Genomic DNA, 17,500 nt, shown 5'->3' on the forward strand with positions numbered 1-17,500 from the left:
GCTTCCACTTCCTCCTCTCTCGCTCGCTGTCTCACACAGTCCAACACATCCCTGCCTTTGTTCGCTCCCTATCTATGAAGGAAATACACATTATGCACCTAAAACAGTGTGTGTGTGTGTGTGTGTGTGTGTGTGTGTGTGTGTGAGAGAGAGAGTTTATAGAGTTCCTTCCTGTTTGTGTGTGACTTGTTATGTTCTGTTTCTTTTTTCCTCCTCCACTCCTCCCCCACACCAATGCACACACACACACACACACACACACACACACACATATACACAACAAATCCTTACACACACACACACACACACATACATACACCAATGCTTAAACACTAACAAACCCCCAACACACACACACACACACACACACCAATGCTTAAACACTAACAAACCCTCGACGCACACACACACACACACACTCACACACACACCAATGCTTAAACACTGACAAACCCTCAACACACACACACACACCCCAACGCTGATACACAAACAAACCCTCGACGGCGGCTGTACTGCTGATGTCTGATAAAGTTCCACACAATTACAAGCCCACGCAGCACACACACACACACACACACACACAGATGGACAGAGAGAGAGAGAGAGAGATGGAGAGAGACAAACAGACAAAGAGAATCAGTCAGATCTGGAGAAAGAGAAACTGACCACAGCAGATGAAATGAGAGATGTGTGTATATCTTCTATAAGTATATAAGTATAAGTACACATACTCTTTTCATCCCTATATAAGTATATAAGTATAAGTACATATACTCTTTTCATCCCTATATAAGTATATAAGTATAAGTATAAATACTCTTTTGATCCCGTGAGGGAAATTTGGTCTCTGCATTTATCCCAATCCGTGAATTAGTGAAACACAAACAGCACACAGTGTACACACAGTGAGGTGAAGCACACACTAATCCCGGCGCAGTGAGCTGCCTGCAACAACAGCGGCGCTCGGGGAGCAGTGAGGGGTTAGGTGCCTTGCTCAAGGGCACTTCAGCCGTGCCTACTGGTCAGGGAGCAGTGAGGGGTTAGGTGCCTTGCTCAAGGGCACTTCAGCCGTGCCTACTGGTCGGGGCTCGAAGCAGCAGATGAAAAGAGATGTGTGTGTGTGTGTGGATCTGATGACTTGGAGATAGAGAATATGACCACAGCAGCAGATGAAAAGAGATGTGTGTGTATCTTATGGCTCTCTGTTGTCTTGCGTCACAGCGCTGACCAGAAGCTGTTGTTTACGGTGGGCGTTGTTCCGGGCAGCGTTGAGTCGGGTCTGTTTCCGATCGCTGTGGCATTGAGACGTTCCGATCGATGTGCCGTTGAGTCGCGTCTGTTTCCGATCGCTGTGGCGTTGAGTCGGGTCTGTTTCCGATCGCTGTGGCGTTGAGACGTTCCGATCGCTGTGGCGTTGAGACGTTCCGATCGCTGTGGCGTTGAGTCGGGTCTGCTTCCGATCGCTGTGGCGTTGAGACGTTCCGATCGCTGTGGCGTTGAGTCGGATCTGTTTCCGATCTCTGTGCCGTTGAGACGTTCCGACCGCTGTGGCGTTGAGACGTTCCGATCGCTGTGGCGTTGAGTCGCGTCTGTTTCCGATCGCTGTGCCGTTGAGACGTTCCGATCGCTGTGGCGTTGAGTCGCGTCTGTTTCCGATCGCTGTGCCGTTGAGACGTTCCGATCGCTGTGCCGTTGAGACGTTCCGATCGCTGTGCCGTTGAGACGTTCCGATCGCTGAGGCGTTGAGACGTTCCGATCGCTGTGGCGTTGAGACGTTCTGATCGTTGTGCCGTTGAGTCAGGTCTGTTTCCGATCGCTGTGGCGTTGAGACGTTCCGATCGCTGTGGCGTTGAGACGTTCCGATCACTGTGACGTTGAGACGTTCCGATAGCTGTGGCGTTGAGTCGGGTCTGTTTCCGATCGCTGTGGCGTTGAGACGTTCCGATCGATGTGGCGTTGAGACGTTCCGATCGTTGTGCCGTTGAGTCAGGTCTGTTTCCGATCGCTGTGGCGTTGAGACGTTCCGATCGCTGTGGCGTTGAGACGTTCCGATCGCTGTGGCATTGAGTCGGGTCTGTTTCCGATCGCTGTGGTGTTGAGACGTTCCGATCGCTGTGGCGTTGAGTCGGGTCTTTTTCCGATCGCTGTGCCGTTGAGACGTTCCGATCGCTGTGGTGTTGAGTCGCGTCTGTTTCCGATCGCTGTGGCGTTGGCGTTGAGTCGGGTCTGTTTCCGATCGCTGTGCCGTTGAGTCGGGTCTGTTTCCGATCGCTGTGCCGTTGGCGTTGAGTCGGGTCTGTTTCCGATCGCTGTGCCATTGGCGTTGGACCAGGAACAGCTGGTTGTGCAGAAGTGGCATCACGACCGGGATTGTGTGGGTCACACACGTCTACACACTTGTACACGAAACCACATACACACATCACACACCTCTACACACTTGTACACAAAACCACATACACACATCACACATGTCTACACACTTGTACACAAAACCACATACACACATCACACATGTCTACACACTTGTACACGAAACCACATACACACATCACACATGTCTACACACTTGTACACAAAACCACATACACATCACTATGGCAAGCCGATTGAGAATTTATTCAGATATCTTGATATCAGGCATAATTGTCATGTACATGCAAGCCATTTCTGTCCACTAGTTAACTAGTGAGCCATTTCTGTGTGAACTAGTTAACTAGTGACAGCCAAAATGCTCACTAGTTAACTAGTAAGGCCCAAATTCTCTCTAGTTAACTAGTTCATATGTTTCATATCTTACTAGTTAACTAGTAATGCTCAGCATGTTCACTAGTTAACTAGTGGACACTGAAATGTGCACTAGTTAACTAGTTTAAAGACTTCTATATTTTACTAGTCAACTAGTAAGGTACAAAAATGTTTACTAGCTGACTACTGAATGTCAAATTCCCACTTGTTAACTTCTATGTAATTTGGCCAGCCGCTTGAGCATTTATTCTGATATCTTGATATCAGGCCAACATGCAAGCCATTTTTGTCAACTAGTGAGCCATGTTTGTGCACAGTAGTTAACTAGTGACAGCATAAATGCCCACTAGTTAACTAGTGAACACATATTAGCTTCACTAGTTAAAGGAACACGCCACCCAATGTCAGTAGTAATATATGTTCTTACCTTAACTTTCACGAGTTGAGTCATACCTCTCCCGTGTCCGTACGTGCACTCAAACGCTCTGGTGCGCGGCTGGACTGTGTTAGCATGTTGCTATGCTAGCGGGCTTTGACGGCAACTAAGTGTAGAAGTAATCAAAAACATCCACGTTTTACCGACTTAAATACAGTTGCACGAGTAGTTGATAGAAATGCTACGGCCACGCAACGTGAAACGTGGCGATTTTGCAAGCGAATAAACCGGAGAACTACAATGTGTGGCGCAATAGCACTTGGGAGTACTTCGACCTAGCGTAGTAGTATTGTTAACACCTAATTGTAGATCCTATCCACCACAGAGTTTAGAATCCATGCTGGATCGACCCTCAGCCTCTACCTCCCCTCTGAGCGAGAGAGAGGCACACACACTAGAGATGCGCTGATGGGCTATTATTTCAACCATAACTGCATAGCAAAACTTATCATCCATCAGCCATCCATCAACACCAAAGTTTTTTGACCAATTTTCGAAACGGCACCCGCCCACCATCCGCTGGTTGTTTTAATGTAGGGGAGAACTGGTACAATTGTAACAGCGGTACAAATGTAACAGTGTTTAATTCTCAAGATATGGTGTAGCTACGGAAACGTAAACAGACACATATCATGTAATTATGTATAATCTTACAGCCATCCAAATATGAATGGTCTACTATAAATACGACCAGAGATATTAAGCAAAAAGGTGCAAAATTCAAGCATCGCGATTTATTTATTTTTAACCGCAACTGTTTGTTTAAGTTTGCTTTGTGAAATTTGAGCGTGTGGACTTCAATCACATGTCATTCATATCTTCAGTCCCTCTGTTTCAAGTTAACATGAGTAGTCCTATTTGATTTATGTAGTCACAGCACATGCAATTAAATGAAAATAAAAACATGACCTGTGCGGGTCAGTTGTAACACCAGTCTCTATGGCAAGATGAACTGATTTTATCGCGAATGCACGAACATTCTCATTGCGAGTTATGGATTATGATTTTTGTGCCGCCATCACCCAATTAAAGTTAACACAGCAACTTGAAATATCACTGTTGGACCAAATGCTTCAGACATGTAAGAAATAAGCTGTTTATCAACTATATTTACTGGTTTTATCAAGTGGATATGGCCAAAATAAGCATATTTAAAGGTTATTGTGAGCTAGCATAACACCGTAATATGGTCTGCAATGGCTAATCAATAATGCAATAAATTAGCTTTAACAGTCATACATTTGGAATTTTTTTCTTGATTTTATATGAAAACAGATGCTCTTTGTTTAACACAGCACTGTTTTGTGTTAAAATATGTTATAGGATTCACGATTTTAGTGTTACATTCATGACGCTACTGTTACAACTGTACCGCACTTTTTATGGCTGTTAAGTTAAATTATTGACAAACTATAACATCTTTTTTAAATTCTGTTTCAACTTTCATGGAGTAGACATGTACGACTCTGTTCTGGTCAAATTTCACAACTCTCAAGTCTATCGTCTTTGTGTAAATCGAGTTTGAATTGGAAAAATAAAAAAGTGTTACAATTGTGCCGGTTCTCCCCTAGGCTATATGGGTGATGCAGCGCTGCTGACGTGAGGCTAGAAAGCCCTTGCCTGTTCTAGGAAGACTGATCCAATGCAGCAAATATATTAAAAGGCTAAAGTCGTACATTGGCTATGTTGTAGCCTATCCCCAGAATATCAGCAGCAAACTCAGTCTCTGTCTCGCAAAACAGTCTCCAAATAAAACGCACATCGGCCTGTTGCCTTTTCTGCCAGCTTGTGAAAATATATCGTCCAAAATGCTTGATTGCATTGCATTCTCCACATTTTTAGCTACATTTTCATGTACCACATCAGCATTTTTGTTCAGTGAATCTTTTGTAAATTGCTTTACAATTACCGTCGGGCCTATAGGCCTATTGCCTGGCTTGCCTCAGCTTCGGTCACGTCCTTTTACAATTTTATCATTGTAATAAAAACGCAATTTGCCACATAATTTCAACATGCTCCTGGCCTACTAATTAATGCCTATTGTACTTTATTTTTTGCAAAAAGAAAGAAATCCTTGATAAAATAACAAGTCATTCACATTATAGGCTACTTTACACACTGTTATGTCAGGGTGACTGAAAGCCTGTTCTGAAGACTCCCATTCATTTTGACTGCACGAGCGCGTCTTTTTCAGACAGACAGCGCAATTCATTTTAAAGCAATTTACAAAAGATTCACTGAACAAAAATGCTGATGTGGTACATGAAAATGTAGCTAAAAATGTGGAGAATGCAATGCAATCAAGCATTTTGGACGATATATTGTCACAAGCTGGCAGTATAGGCAACAGGCCGATGTGCGTTTTATTTGGAGACTGTTTTGCGAGACAGAGACTGAGTTTGCTGCTGATATTCTGGGGATAGGCTACAACATAGCCAATGTACGACTTTAGCCTTTTAATATATTTGCTGCATTGGATCAGTCTTCCTAGAACAGGCAAGGGCTTTCTAGCCTCACGTCAGCAGCGCATCACCCCCTACATTAAAACAACCAGCGGATGGTGGGCGGGTGCCGTTTCGAAGATTGGTCAAAAAACTTTGGTGTTGATGGATGGCTGATGGATGATAAGTTTTGCTATGCAGTTATGGTTGAAATAATAGCCCATCAGCGCATCTCTAGTGTGTGTGCCTCTCTCTCGCTCAGAGGGGAGGGAGAGGCTGAGGGTGATCCAGCATGGATTCTAAACTCTGTGGTGGATAGGATCTACAATTAGGTGTTAACAATACTACTACGCTAGGTCGAAGTACTCCCAAGTGCTATTGCGCCACACATTGTAGTTCTCCGGTTTATTCGCTTGGAAAATCGCCACGTTTCATGTTGCGTGGCCGTAGCATTTCTATCAACTACTCGTGCAACTGTATTTAAGTCGGTAAAACGTGGATGTTTTTGATTACTTCTACGCTTAGTTGCCGTCAAAGCCCGCTAGCATAGCAACATGCTAACCCAGTCCAGCCGCGCACCAGAGCGTTTGAGTGCACGTACGGACACGGGAGAGGTATGACTCAACTCGTGAAAGTTAAGGTAAGAACATATATTACTACTGACATTGGTTGGCGTGTTCCTTTAACTAGTGATAGCCAGAAATGTCCACTAGTTAACTAGTAAAGGCCAAAAGTCATACCAGTCAGCTAGTTGAAGGCTTTTGGGTCTCACTAGTTAACTAGTGACAGCCAAAAATGTGCACATGTTTACTAGTGAAGGCAAAACCCCTCACTAGTTAACTAGTTGGAGTAGGTCAATGTCACTAGTTAACTAGTAAACCATAAATGGCTCACTAGCTAGCTAGGTGATGGCAGCAGGCTCACTAGTTAACTAGTTGATGCATCCTTTGTCCAAACTAGTTAACTAGTAAGGTCATAAATGTATACTAGTAAACTAGTTGAAGCCTAAATTCACACTAGTCAGCTAGTGGCACAGAATTAAAATTAGGAGGCGGAGAACTCTGGGAATTGAGGCTTTCTATTGGCTCCCTATGTCCAAATAGAACATGACAACCAATCACAGCGCAGAATTGCACAAAATCCCACCCACAATATTTGCATGTGGCACACAAGTTAACATGCTGGCCAAAGGAACTTTAACTAGTGGCTTCAATGTGACACTTACATGTAAACTAGTGAAGGCAGAACTGCCCACTAGTTAACTAGTGAGGTCTAAAAAGTGTCACTAGTTTACTAGTGTGCACCAAAACACCCACTAGTAAACTAGTGATGGCAATTTCCATTCGACTAGTTAACTAGTGAGGTGCAAAAAGTGTCACTAGTTTACTAGTGTGCTCCAAAACGCCCACTAGTTAACTAGTGAAGGCTATTTTAGCCCCACTAGTTAACTAGTGAGATGCCAAAATGGTCACTTGTTAACATGTAAAGGCAAAAATACCCTCTAGTTTACTAGTGAGGGTGTTGTAGGCCTTACTAGTTAACTAGTGGCATGTATATTTTGTTCACTAGTTAACTAGTTACACCTAAAAACACAAACAAGCTGACCGTTTTTGTCCACTAGTTAACTAGTGGAACAATTGAAGTTTCAATAGTTTGCATGTGTGGCAGTGAAGCAGCTCACTAGTTAACTAGTGCCTGAAAGAGCTATTATGCAAATTCTAATAAGAGGGTGGGTAGAAGACTCCTATTGGGTATTATGTAAGAATCCCACCCAGTCTAAATGTAAATGTACTGTTCATAGCCTCGCGATCAGGTCCTGATGGGTGCCCCTAGTGGCTAAAGTGACACACTGCTCTGCAACGGTACTTCAGTATAGATAGTAAAGCAGAGCCTGCAGTATGCAGTATCTCATATTCTGTCAAAATGGTTTTTAATATTAACAGGGAAACCCCATGCTTTAACAAGTGAGCTCCAAAGATTCAAGGGATCGATTTTAATATTATTCTTTATTGTTGCTAGGCAACCACAGACATATATGTATCCATTCAGTCACGCTTTTCTGATTAATAACTGAAAAACAAAAGATTGTACACATTAACTGCACACATTAACTGCACATGGTTTCAAAAGTAAATAAAAGCTCAAGAAAAAAACTTCATGCACTTCTAAGAAATTGAACCCAAATCTCCCACATGATTTCCTGCTGCTTAACCACTTGAGCTAGTCTTGCCACATCAGTGAAGCTATCATCAATGTTCATGTTACTGAAACGTTTTGTTGCTATGCAACCATATACAAATGCCTCCAGTTTTATCGCGATTTTCAGACTAATAACTGAAAAACTAAAGATTGTACACATTAACTGAACGAAGATTACAGCAATACACCATAACTTTGTCACTAGACTTGTTATCAAAACATATTTTTATGCTCAAACGATCTTAGTTTATAAAAGTTTGCTCTTAGAACAGCCTGGACGAAGTCAGCCATGTTTTCTAGGTTTCTGAGTCCTAAATGGACCAATCAAAATCCTTGTTCCGCCTTCTTCATTTGCATAGAAGAGCGACATTGCGCACTAGTTAACTAGTGGCCAATGTTACATCCCACTAGTTAACTAGTTGCACAAAATGCCAGCCGTTTGTGTATTTATTCAAATTCCACTAGTTTACTAGTGTGAATGACATTTTTCTCCTGCTAGTTCATTATGGACAGTGTTCTGTCCTCACTAGCTAACATGTAAGGCTCAAAATGCCCTCTATAAGCTAGTGAAAGGCATTAATAATGCAGATATGCTCACTAGTTAACTAGTAAGCATGTCCTGTTCCATTACTAGTAAACTAGTAAGGCCAAACATGTCAACTAGTTAACTAGTGAAGGCCAATGTGTCACTAGTTAACTAGTAAGAGTACCTTTTGCATTACTAGTGAACTAGATAGCTCCAAAAACAGCCACTAGTGTGCGTCTTGTGCGCACTAGTTAACTAGTGAGCTGCTTTACTGCCACACATGCAAACTAGTGAGACTTAAATTGTTCCACTAGTTAACTAGTGGGCAAAAACCGTCAGCTTGTTTGTGTTTTTAGGTGTAACTAGTTAACTAGTGAACAAAATATGCATGCCACTAGTTAACTAGTAAGGCCCACAACACCCTCACTAGTAAACTAGTGGGCATTTTGGCCTTTACATGTTAACAAGTGAGCGTTTTGGCATCTCACTAGTTAACTTGTGGGCATTTTGGGGCACACTAGTAAACTAGTGACACTTTTTGCACCTCACTAGTTAACTTGTCAAATGGAAATTGCCATGACTAGTTCACTAGTGGGTGTTTTGGTGCACACTAGTAAACTAGTGACGCTTTTTAGACCTCACTAGTTAACTAGTGGGCATTTGTGTCTTAACTAGTTAACTAGTGAGCAGTTCTGCCTTCACTAGTTTACATGTAAGTGTCACACTGAAGCCACTAGTTTACTAGCTAGAGTTCCTTTGGCCAGCATGTTAACTTGTGTGCCACATGCAAAGGTTGTGGGTGGGATTTCGTGAAATTCTGCACTGTGATTGGTTGTCATGTTCTATTTGGACATAGGGAGCCAATAGAAAGCCTCAATTTCCAAAATTCTCCGCCTCCTAATTTGAATTCTGCGCCACTAGTTGACTAGTGTGAATTTTGTCTTTAACTAGTTTACTAGTATACATTTATGACCTCACTAGTTAACTAGTTTGGACAAATGATGCATCAACTAGTTAACTAGTGAGCCTGCTGCCATCACCTAGCTAGCTAGTAAGCCATTTATGGTTCACTAGTTAACTAGTGACATTGACCTACTGCAACTAGTTAACTAGTGAGGTGTTTTGCCTTCACTAGTAAACATGTGCACATTTTTGGCTGTCACTAGTTAACTAGTGAGACCCAAAAGCCTTCAACTAGCTGACTGGTATGTATTTTGGCCTTTACTAGTTAACTAGTAGACATTTCTGGCTCTCACTAGTTAACTAGTGAAGCTAAAATGTATTCACTAGCCTTCACACAAACATGGCTCACTAAACTAGTTGACAAAAATGGCTTACATGTACATGACAATTATGCCTGATATCAAGATATCAGAATAAATGCTCAATCGGCTTGCCATACATCACACACGTCTACACACACTTGTACACAAAACCACATACACACATCACACACGTCTACACACTTGTACACAAAAACCACATACACACATCACACACCTCTACACACACAAAACCACATACACACATCACACACGTCTACACACACTTGTACACAAAACCACATACACACATCACACACGTCTACACACACTTGTACACAAAACCACATACACACACATCACACACGTCTACCCACACAAAACCACATACACACGTCACATCCTAATGTATTCAAACACATACAAATACCAGCCATGACATAGAGAAAAACACTGCAAACACACACACATCCACACACACATCCACACACACATCCAAACACACACACATATACATCCAAACACACACAGATCCACACATACATCCAAACACACACAGATCCACACACACACAGATCCACACACACACATCCAAACACGCACACACAGATCCACACACATATCCACACACACATCCAAACACACACACATATACATCCAAACACACACAGATCCACACATACATCCAAACACACACAGATCCACACACACACAGATCCACACACACACACATCCAAACACGCACACACAGATCCACACACACACACATCCAAACACGCACACACAGATCCACACACACATCCACACACACATCCAAACACACACAGATCCACACACACACACATCCAGATACACACATCCAAACACACACACAGATAGATAGATAGATAGATAGATAGATAGATAGATAGATACTTTATTGATCCCCAGGGGAAATTCAAGGTCTCAGCAGCATACATACAACACACACACATTCTTTAACAGCAAAAAGAGTAATTAAAGTATATAATATAAAAACACAACTAAGCAGTAAGGACAGTAGAAGATAAAGAATATGCTAAATATACTAAAATACAAATTATACTAACACTTAAATACAATATATAAAAAATATACTAAAATACAAATTACAAAAATACAAATTATACTAACTAACACTTAATCTAAATCAATTCTAAAAACAGTATCCACATAGTGGTGATTAATCAATCAGAGGCGCTTGCAATGACTGAGGCAGGGACTGAGCCTGTGATTCTCTGTGCATAGTAAGGTATGGTAAGGTGCTCTAAGGTGCTCTGTGTGAATGAGTGTCATGGTGGTAGTGCAATGGTGATAGTGGTCATGGTGATAGTGCAAATGAGTAAGTCAAACAGATCCACACACACATTCAAACACACACACATCCACACACACACACAAACACACACACACATCCACACACACACACATATCCAAACACACACACATCCACACACACACATCCACATCCAAACACACACACATCCACAGGAGGAACAGAGGGTGTGTGTGTGTGTGTGTGAGAGAGAGGAACAGAGGGTGTGTGTGTGTGTGTGTGAGAGGAACAGAGGGTGTGTGTGTGTGTGTGTGAGGAAGAGAAGGTGTTTAACTGATATGAGTGTGAAACCATGTGATTTCCCTTCAGATCATACTGTATGTACACACACACGCTCTCTAAAATCCAGATACCAGCAATGTGTGTGTGTGTGTGTGTCTGAAGCTGTTTACTCAAACCAAGGAGTGTGTGTGTGTGTGTGTGTGTGTGTGTGTTTGTCTGAAGCTGTTTACTCAAACCAAGGAGTGTGATCGGAACTGGCTCCCTGCACTTTTCAGGGAATCTATTTTGGATAAGGATACCAGTGGCCCAGTGTGTGTGTGTGTGTGTGTGTGTGTGTGTGTGTGGCACAGACTGGGAAAGTTTCCCTGCTCCTGCCGGCTCTCCTAAAATAGGGCCAACAGATGGCACCATGAACTGGCTGCCCTGGCACACACACACACACACAGATACACACCCTGGCCTTAGCAAATGAGCAAATGAATAAACAAGCTCTCACGCGAGCTCTGCACTCATCATCGTCAACAACAACTACAGCAGCAGCAACAACAACAACAACAACAGCAACTACAGCATCAACAACAAGGGTGTGGACTTGTAATATCATATCATAATCATAATCATAATCATATCATAATCATATCATATCATAATCATATCATATCATAATCATATCATAATCATAATCATATAATATCATAATCATATCATATCATATCATAATCATAATCATATCATAATCATATCATATCATAATCATATCATATCATATCATACCATATCATAATCATATCATAATCATATCATAATCATATCATATATCATATCATATCATATCATACCATACCATATCATATCAACAAGGCTGTGGACTTGTAATATCATATCATAATCATATCATATCATATCATACCATATCATAATCATATCATATCATATCATATCATATCATAATCATATCATATCATAATCATATCATATCATATCATATCATATCATATCATATCATACCATACCATATCATATCAACAAGGCTGTGGACTTGTAATATCATATCATAATCATAATCATATAATATCATAATCATATCATAATCATAATCATATCATAATCATAATCATAATCATATCATAATCATATCATATCATATCATACCATATCATATCATATCATATCATTTCATATCATACCATACCATACCATATCATAATCATATCATAATCATATCATATTATATCATATCATAATCATATCATATCATAATCATATCATATCATATCATATCATATCATATCATATCATATCATAATCATACCATATCATAATCATATCATATCATAATCATATCATATCATATCATATCATACCATATCATATCATATCATACCATACCATATCATAATCATATCATATCATATCATATCATATCATATCATATCATATCATATCATACCATACATCATCATATCATATCATAATCATATAATGTGTGTGTGTGCGTGTGTGTGTGTGTTTGTGTTCAAACCATAGCCTGGCTCCGAGCTCCAACGTACTTCCGCTCAATTTTCATTTCCTTTCAGTACGTCGTCTGGGATTTCGGTATATTGGCGGGTTTTCTCAGGCCAAATTGTACCTGTCCAATCAGCACACAGAGGGGGTCAAGTCAAGTCAAGTCGGCTTTTATTGTCAATTTCTTTACATGCACTGGTCATACTGAAATTTCGTTTTTACTTTCCCATGCAGACATAGACATACTATAAATACAGACATAGACATACTTTAGACATAGACATAGCCATAGACAATAAACATTAAATTAAAGTGTGAGACTGAAATATAGAACATATATCAAAATATAGAAATATAGGACATATATCAAAAAAATAGAGGTAGTTGTGTTGTATATTTACATAGTCCTAGCGTAACCTTCTGACAGAGTAGTAGTCTCAAGTGCTTTTCTCAAGTGCTTTTAACACCATCCAGCCCCTCAGATTGGGAGACAAGCTCTTGCAGATGGGTGTGGACGCTCACCTGGTATCCTGGATTACAGATTACCTGACCGAGCGACCACAGTTCGTCAGACTGAAGAACTGTCTCTCTGACACTGTGATCAGCAGCACCGGAGCGCCACAGGGAACTGTGCTCTCTCCAGTCCTGTTCACCCTGTACACATCTGACTTCTGCTACAACACCGAGTCATGCCACATGCAGAAGTTTTCTGATGACACTGCAATTGTAGGGTGTATCAGGAACGGGCAGGAGGAGTACAGGAGCCTGGTGGAGGACTTTGTGCAATGGTGCAACCTCAATCATCTTCAACTTAACACTTCAAAGACCAATGGTGGTGGATTTCCGCAGGTCTAAGCCCACTCTGCTACCAGTCCACATTGATGGGGTCAATGTGGAGGTGGTTAGCACCTACAAGTATCTGGGTCTCCACCTGGACAATAAACTGGACTGGTCAGCCAACACTGATGCACTCTACAAGAAAGGACAGAGCAGGCTGTACTTCCTGAGGAGGCTGCGGTCCTTCAATGTGTGCAGTAAGCTCCTCAGGATGTTCTACCAGTCTGTTGTTGCCAGCGTCCTCTTCTATGCAGTGGTATGCTGGGGAGGAAGCACAAGGAAGAAGGATGCTGGGCGAATTGACAGGCTGGTAAGGAAAGCTGGCTCTGTAGTGGGAGCTGAACTGGAGTGCATCACTTCACTATCTGACAAAAGGACCCTGAACAAACTGATCAACATCTTGGACAATGAGTGTTACCCACTCCACAGCACTATTGTTAAGCAGAAGAGCCTGATCAGCTGGAGACTTTGCTCACTGCCTTGCACAACTGAAAGGCTGAGGAAGTCATTTGTCCCCAGGGCCATTGAACTGTTCAATGCTTCACTTAAGGGAAGAGGAGAGATAGACTTCTCTGCATAGTCTGTCTGCCTCTTCACCCCCTCCATGTTTGGTACTGTCTGTCCACTAGCCACTTGTACCACTGTCTTTATGCCTCACTGTTTGCGTGCTATATTAGCACATTAGCACATATGCATAACACCCCCCTCCATGCCACAGCCGAACTGTGGCCACACTTATACATTTTCTTAAATAGTTAAATATATAGATATATAGACTTTACTTTACTTTATTTCTGCATTGTTGCACTGTTGACTTACTCATTTGCACTATCACCATGACCACTATCACCATTGCACTACCACCATGACACTCATTCACACAGAGCACCTTAGAGCACCTTACCATACCTTACTATGCACAGAGAATCACAGGCTCAGTCCCTGCCTCAGTCATTGCAAGCGCCTCTGATTGATTAATCACCACTATGTGGATACTGTTTTTAGAATTGATTTAGATTAAGTGTTAGTATAATTTGTATTTTTGTAATTTGTATTTTAGTATATTTTTTATATATTGTATTAAGTGTTAGTATAATTTGTATTTTAGTATATTTAGCATATTCTTTATCTTCTACTGTCCTTACTGCTTAGTTGTGTTTTTATATTATATACTTTAATTACTCTTTCTGCTGTTAAAGAATGTGTTTGTGTTGTCTGTATGCTGCTGAGACCTTGAATTTCCCCTGGGGATCAATAAAGTATCTATCTATCTATCTAGTAGCAGCAGCATTGTGGCAGAGTGATAAATACCATTGATAACATTTACATGAAGTGTAAACTTGTGCTTGTGTGTGCTGTATATTTACATTGATATGCAGTCATTTCAAGTATATCAGGCTTGATGTGAAGCAGCAACACGCAGGCGCGCGGAAACCTATGTTTGACCAGGGGTGCTGAATAACAAAAATAATGGATGTCCGACGATTTCTCCCCTCCTGGACATGTTTCGGATTTTGACTGCTAAATACATCATTTTAGTGCGGTGTGCGGGTGATAGAGAAAATATATCTATCTATCTATAGCAATAAAGTATATCTATCTATCTATCTATCTATCTACGTCCTGGGCAGCCACAAATTCCAATGTTCTGCGACAGCACTCCGACTCCACTGCACCCACCCTAACCCCACAGAAGCGCACTTGACATCATTAGCCTATTTCAGTATAGCTAAGGAAAATTACTTTTCTGATCGTCAAAACCATTGCTATTTGACTCATCATTTCACACACACATACACACTTCGCTATCACCAGAGCCCGTTTACAGATTAGACATTCTCTGGCTATCACATAGCTGAAACCACGCTACGGTTCTTACAGTAACTGACTCACGTTCACGTTGATCTCTATAACTGTTCATTTTTAGTAGCCTATATTCCAACCAATCCATAACCCTTTTTTGCTATTTGACTCATCATTTCACATACACAAATATAAATAATGACAGACAGCGAATTAGTAATTATTTGAAAATATAGGATATAACAAATTTTAAAAATCTATCTCCTACCAGAAGGGGTGCTGCAGCACCCTCAGCACCCCCCTTCCCGCGCCCTTGGCAACACGTTAGGCTGCGCAGTCACAGTGCAGTTCCACAGGGCAGTCCTGGGGGGGTGTTGGGGGGGGGGGGGGTTAGGGTAGACAGGATCCTAGGTTCCTGGGTTCTTGGCTGGCTGGTGGGTGGGGGGGCTGTTAGTGATGGGAGAGTGGGTAGAGTGTTCAGCATCCTGATTGCTTGGTGATGGGAGATTGCTTGGTGATGGGAGTGATGGGAGAGTGGGTAGAGTGTTCAGCATCCTGATTGCTTGGTGGATGAAGCTACTTGCAAGTCTGGTGGTGCGGGAGCGGAGGCTCCTGTACCTCTTTCCAGAGGGCAGGAGGCTGAACAGTTCGTGTGCAGGGTGGGTTGTGTCCTTGACAATCATTAGTGCTTTGCGGGTGAGGCGGGTGGTGTAAATGTCCTGCAGGGAGGGGAGTGGTGCTCCAATGATCCTCTTAGCTGTGTTAACAATGCGCTGGAGGGTCTTCCTGTTCTGATCTGTGCAGCTTCCGGCCCACACTGTGATGCAGCTGGACACGATGCTCTCGATGGTCCCTCTGTAGAATGTGGTCATGACGGGAGGCGTGGCACTTGCCTTCTTCAATTTGCGCAAGAAGTAGAGGCGCTGCTGGGCTTTTGTTCGCCAGTGATGCTGTGTTGCTGGTCCAGGAGAGGTCGTCGCTGATGTGCACCCCCAGGAATTTTGTGCTGCTCACTCTCTCCACAGCATCTCTGTCGATGGACAGTGGTGGCAGTTGTTTGTGGCCTCTCTGAAAGTTGACAACAATCTCCTTGGTCTTGCTGACATTCAGCAGGAGGTTGTTGTCTTTGCACCATTTAGCCAGCAGGTCTACTTCTTCTCTGTAGTGAGCCTCATCGCCCTTAGTGATGAGGCCCACCAGTGTTGTGTCGTCCGCAAACTTCACCAGATGGTTGGAGCTGTGAGTGGTTGTACAGTCATGTGTTAGCAGTGTGAAGAGCAGGGGGCTGAGCACACACCCTTGCGGGGCCCCCGTGCTCAGGGTCAGAGTGCTTGAGGTGTTGTTCCCGACACGTACTGCTTGTGGTCTCTGCAACAGGAAGTCCAGCAGCCAGTTGCAGAGGGAGGTGCTGAATCCTAGCTTGTCCAGTTTGCTGATGAGTTGTTGTGGTATTATGGTATTGAATGCTGAACTGAAGTCTATGAACAGCATTCTCACATATGAGTCTTTATTGTCCAAGTGGGTGAGGGGATTGCATCCTCCGTGGATCGTTTGGCTCGGTATGCAAACTGGAAGGGGTCCAGGGTGGGGGGTAGGGTGGCTTTGATGTGTGACATGACTAGCCGTTGGAAGCACTTCATGATTATGGGCGTGAGTGCTACAGGACGGTAGTCATTGAAGCATGATGGTGATGATTTCTTTGGCACGGGTATGATGGTGGCAGCTTTGAAAAGTGATGGGATGACTGCTTGCTCCAGAGAGGTGTTGAAAATGTCTGTAAAAACATCCTTCAGCTCATCTGCACAGTCCTTCAACAGTCGGCCTGGAATGTTGTCTGGGCCTGCTGCTTTGCGTGGGTTAATGGTGGCTAGTGTCCTCTTCACGCTGGCAGAGGTCAGGCACAGGGGTTGGTCGTGGGGGGGAGGTGGGGTTTTCTGTGGGTGTGTCATTTTGTGCTTCAAAACGGGCGAAAAAACTGTTCAGGGTGGTTGAGAACGATGACGTTGAGGTCGTGCGCTAGTTTGAGCCAGACGTACGTCACGACCAAACGATGACGTTGAGGTCATGCGCTAGTTTGAGCCAGACGTACGTCACGACCAAACGATGACGTTGAGGTCATGCGCTAGTTTGAGCCAGACGTACGTCACGACCAAACGATGACGT

The sequence above is a fragment of the Alosa pseudoharengus genome, unplaced genomic scaffold, assembly GCF_046254945.1.
Source record: "Alosa pseudoharengus isolate Yale_2024_CS ecotype anadromous, Long Island Sound unplaced genomic scaffold, YU_APseudo_1.1 YU_APseudo_1.1_scf_11, whole genome shotgun sequence".
Classification (NCBI taxonomy): domain Eukaryota; kingdom Metazoa; phylum Chordata; class Actinopteri; order Clupeiformes; family Clupeidae; genus Alosa; species Alosa pseudoharengus.